Here is a 5,677-nt window from a genome sequence, read left to right on the forward strand (position 1 = left end):
GTAAATAGCCAGGATTGGCTATGAGGCTATAAGTTTTCAACCCAGTCAGAGATCCAGAATGACTGAGTTAACTATAATTGTGGGAAGCACAAAGCATAGCTTCTAAAACTTAGCCAATTTATAAAGACCTCTGAACACCTGGACAGTCCCTCTACTTCAAAACATTGGAGCATCTGTTCTTCTGCCTTCTGGCCCAGGATCATCTGACAGACCTTAGTGCTGCAGAATTATTAAGGGCTGATTACTCTGACTAGGAAGATATAATTAGTCGACTATACTGCAAGTGTGTCCTTTTCTGGACAGGAATTGGTCTGTAGAAGGAAAGAGGCAATTCTTGCCTAGTGGATGTCTCACCACAACTGGAGTAACTCCAAGGATGCTCAATTTCTTCTTAGAATTCAATATAGGAAGCTGTCAGGAGCAGACAGGTCTCTAATCAAAATGAACATTAATACAGAAATGTTTTTCATGTCAATTCTAAGGATTTCTGATGTTTTGAAAACCAACTATCCATGTAAAGTAATCTGGACTGTTGCCCGTTAACTCCACTCAGCTATTTCTAAATAAAACATAGAAAACACCCTAACAATAAACTCCAAGCCATGAATTTGCTATAGTCCCTTAACTCACAGGCTGACCATCTCAAATCACTTTTAAAAAGTTAAAGAAGGGCTGGGTCTAAGCCTTGTATTCCTAAATGTGTTATACTGGTACAATGCCTATGAGAGTAACAATATTCATCTCACTTTTATATCAATAAGAAGCTTATACCAATGAAAACCTTAAAATTTGTAATAAAAGTAAATTGGTGCTATTTAAGAATTTATATCTTTATCTTGATACTAATTATACAGATTTCGACTAAGAGGTGATGGCTATGCAATAAACCCTAGCTAATCCTCTCTATTACAACAAAACCCCTACTTTTCCCTAGAAAGACAGCCCAACATTTACCACCTTAGTCCCCAAGCCCAGGGAATACGGGCAGGGACTCTTCATTAGCTACTTCAAGCTGATTATGGGTGTTGAGATATTAGAAGAGGAGTGGGGGGAAGAGCAAATTGACAAGCCTCTGATGCTGTGTCTTCACTGCCTTCAGATGGAATTCCCAGACCTCAGAGGTTTGAGCAGGTCTGCCCAGCTTGCTTGTTGAGTAGATACACCAAGGCTGATCATTCTGCAATATACAATTCTCAAAACAAATTTTAGTATCAAGATAGTTTTTTTTAAGAGGTCTGACATTCTATTAAGGATGTTGGTTCTAACCGCTTTTCTTTTTTTCCTCTTTTATTAGATATAATATATACATTTCAAATTTTATCCCCTTACCACATTCCCTCCGACCCAGGAACCCCTTATCCCATCCCCCCTCCTCCTGCTTCTATGAGGGTGTTTACCCACCTACCCCCAAACCCCCTCCTCACCCTCAGATTCCACCCCCCACTCAGTGATCACCCTTCAAGGTACCAATGACCTCATTTCCCACCTATGCCTAACAAGGACTTCCCCCCCTACATATACAGCTGGAGTCATGTGTCTCTCCATATGTGCTCCTAGGCTGGTGGTTTAGACCCTGGGGAGCTCTGGCTGGTTGGTATTGTTGCTCTCCTCATGAGGCCACCAACCCTTTAGGCTCCTTCAGTTTACTCTCTAACTTCTCCATTGGGAACCTTTGATCAGATTAATGGTTAGCTGAGAGTATCTGCCTCTGGGTATGTCAGACACTGGGGGACCTCTAAGGAGACAGCCTTATCAGGCTGCTGTCAGCTTTCCCTTCCTGACATCCATATCAGCGTCTATTTTTGGTGACTGCACATGGAATGAATACCCAGGTGGAATGGTCTCCATACAACCTCTCCTTCAGATTCTGTCCCACGCTATGTCTCCATATTTTCTCCCTTGGGTATTTAGTTACTCCTTCTAAGAAAGACCTAGGCATCCTCACTTGTTCTTTCTTCTTCATGAGCTTCATGTTGTCTGGTAGTTGAATCTTTGTTGTTTGAAACTTTTGGGCTAATCACCGCTTATAAGTGAGTAAATACCATGTGTGTTCTTTTGTGATTGGGTTACCTCACTCAGGATGATATTTTCTAGTTCCATCCATTTACCTAAGAACTTCTCGAATTCATTATTTTTAATAGCTGAGTAATATTCCATTCTGTAAATGTACCACATTTTTTGTATCCATTCCTCTGTTGAAGGGCATCTGGGTTCTTTCCAGCTTTTGGCTATTATAAATAAGGCTGCTATGAACATAGTGGAGCATATGTCTTTGTTATATGTTGGGTCATTTTCTGGGTGTATGCCCAGGAGTGGTATAGCTGGGTCCTCAGGTAGTGCTATGTCCAATTTTCTGAGGAACCGCCAGACTGACTTCCAGAGTGGTTGTACCAGCTTGCAGGCCCACCAACAATAAAGGAGTGTTCCTCTTTCTTCACATCCTCGCCAGCATCTACTATCACCTGAGTTTTTGATCTTAGCCATTCTGACTGGTGTCAGGTGGTATCTCAGTGTTGTTTTGATTTGCATTTCCTTGATGACTAAGGATGTTGAGCATTTCTTAAGGTGCTTCTCAGCCATTCATGTTTCCTCATTTGAGAATTCTTTGTTTAGCTCTGTACCCCATTTTTAATGGGGATATTTTGTTGTTTGGCATCTAATTTCTTGAGTTCTTTGTATGTATTCAATATTAGCCCTCTATCAGATGTAGGATTGGTAATGATCTTTTCCCAATCTCTTGGTTGCCGTTTTGTCTTGTTGACAGTGTCCTTTGCCTTACGGAAGCTTTGCAATTTGATGAGGTCCCATTTGTTGATTCTTGATCTTAGAGCATAAGCCATTGGTGTTCTGTTCAGGAACTTTTCCCCTGTGCCTAGGTATTTGAGGGTCTTCCCCAACTTCTCTTCTATTAGTTTCAGTGTATCTGGCTTTATGTGAAGGTCCTTTATCCACTTGGAGTTGAGCTTTGTACAAGGGGATAAGAATGGATTAATTTGCATTCTTCTACATGTTGACCTAAAGTTGAGCCAGCACCACTTGTTGAAAATGCTGTCCTTTTTCCACTGGATGGTTTTAGCTCCCTTGTCAAAGATCAAGTGACCAGAGGTGTACGCGTTCATTTCTGGATCTTCAATTCTATTCCATTGATCATCCTATTTGTCTCTGTACCAATACCATGCAGTTTTCCTCACTACTGCTCTGTAGTACAGTTTGAGGTCCGGGAATGTAATTCCCTCAGAAGTTCTTTTATTGTTGAGAAGAGTTCTAGCTATCCCAGGTTTATTGTTATTCCAAATGAATTTGTAGATTGCTCTTTCTATCTCTATGAAGAATTGATTTGGAATTTTGATGGGGATTGCATTGAATCTGTAGATTGCTTTTGGCAGGATAGCCATTTTTACTAAGTTAATCCTGCCAATCCAGGAGCATGGGAGATCTTTCCATCTTCTGAGATCTTCAATTTCTTTCTTCAGAGACTTGAAGTTCTTGTTATACAGATCTTTCACTTGCTTGGTTAGATTCACTCCAAGATATTTTATTTTATTTGTGGCTATTGTGAAGGGTGTCATTTCCCTAATTTCTTTCTCAGCCTGTTTATCTTTTGAATACTGGAAGGCTACTGATTTGTTTGAGTTGATTTTATATCCAGCCACATTGCTAAAGTTGTTTATCAGGTTTAGGAGTTCTCTGGTGGAAGTTTTAGGGTCAGTTATGTATACTATCATATCATCTGCAAATAGTGAAATTTTGACTTCTTCCTTTCCTATCTGTATCCCTTTGACTTCCTTTTGTTGTCTAATTGCTCTAGCTAGGACTTCCAGTACTATATTGAATAGGTAAGGTGAGAGTGGGCAGCCTTGCCTAGTCCCTGATCTTAGTGGGATTGCTTCAAGTTTCTCTCCATTTAGTTTGATGTTGGCTACTGGTTTGCTGTATATTGCTTTTAGTATGATTAGGTATGGGTCTCGAATTCCTGATCTTTCCAAGACTTTTAACATAAAGGGATGTTGAATTTTGTCAAATGCTTTCTCAGCATCTAGTGAGATGACCATGTGGTTTTTTTCTTTGAGTTTATTTATGTACTGGATTACATTGATGGATTTCCGAATATTGAACCATCCCTGCGTGCCTGGAATAAAGCTTACTTGATCTTGATGGATAATTGTTTTGATGTGTTGTTGGATTCTTTTTGTGAGAATTTTATTGAGTATTTTTGCATCAATATTCATAAGAGAAATTGGTCTGTAGTTCTCTTTCTTTGTTGGGTCTTTCTGTGGTTTAGGTATGAGCGTATTGATAGTTTCATAGAACGAATTTTGTGGTGTTCCTTCTGTTTCTATTTGATGGAATAGCTTGAAGAGGATTGGTATTAGGTCTTCCTTGAAGGTCTGAAAGAATTCTGCACTGAAACCATCTGGCCCCGGACATTTTTTGGTGGGAAGATTTTTAATGACTGTGTCTATTTCTTTCAGGGTTATGGGACTGTTTAGATGGTTTATCTGCTCCTCGTTTAACTTTGGTACCTGGTATCTGTCTAGAAAATTGTCCATTTCATCCAGATTTTCTAATTTTGTTGAGTATAGGCCTTTGTAGTAGGATCTGATGATTTTTTTAAATTTCCTCAATTTCAGTTGTTATGTCTCCCTTTTCAGTTCTGATTTTATTAATTTGAATACTGTCTCTGTGCCCTTTGGTCTTAGCCTCTGGCTAAGGGTTTGTCTATCATGTTGATTTTCTCAAAGAACCAGCTTCTGGTTTTGTTGATATTTTGTATGGTTCTTTTTGTTTTAACTTGGTTGATTTCTGCCCTGAGTTTGATTATTTCCTGCTGTCTACTCCTCTTGGGTATATTAGCTTCTTTTTGTTCTAACGCATTCAGGTTTGGTGACAAGTTATTAATGGATGCTCTTTCCATTTTCTTTTTGTGGGCACTTAAGAGTTATGGTTTTTCCTCTTAGTATTGCTTTCAAGTGTCTTGGTTTAGTTTCTGTTTCCACGATCTGTCCATAGCTGAGAATAGGGTGTGAATTTGGATTTGTCATGGAATATTTGGTTTCTCCATCAATATTTATTGAGAGTTTTGCTCTGTATAGTAGTCTGGGCTGGCATTTGTCTTCTCATAGGGTATTTATGATATCAGTACAGGATCTCCTGGCTTTTATAGTCTCTGGTGAGAGGTCTGGTGTAATGCTTATAGGTCTGTCTTTATATGTTACTTACCTATTTCCCTTACTGCTTTTAGTATGTTTTCTTTGTTTTGTACGTTTGATTTTTTTGATTATTTGTCGTGGTGGCATTTCTTTTCTGGTCTAGCCTATTTGGAGTTTTGTAGGCTTCTTGTATATTTATGGACATCTCTTTCTGTAGGTTTGGAAAGTTTTCCTCTATAATTTTCTTGAGGATATTTACTGGTCCTTTAACTTTGGGGTCTTCACCCTCATCTATACCTATTATCCTTAGGTTTGGACTTTGCTTTGTGTTCTGGATTTCCTGGATGTTTTGGGTTAGTAGCTTTTTGTATTTAGCATTTTCGTTGACAGTAGTGTCATTTTTTTCCATGGTATCTTCTGCACATGAGATTCTGTCTTCTATCTCTTGTATTCTGTTGTTGATACTTGTGTCTATGACTCCTGTTCTTTTTTCCTAGGTTTTGTATCTCCAGGGTAGTCTCACTTTG

The sequence above is a fragment of the Arvicanthis niloticus genome, chromosome X, assembly GCF_011762505.2.
Source record: "Arvicanthis niloticus isolate mArvNil1 chromosome X, mArvNil1.pat.X, whole genome shotgun sequence".
Classification (NCBI taxonomy): Eukaryota; Metazoa; Chordata; class Mammalia; order Rodentia; family Muridae; genus Arvicanthis; species Arvicanthis niloticus.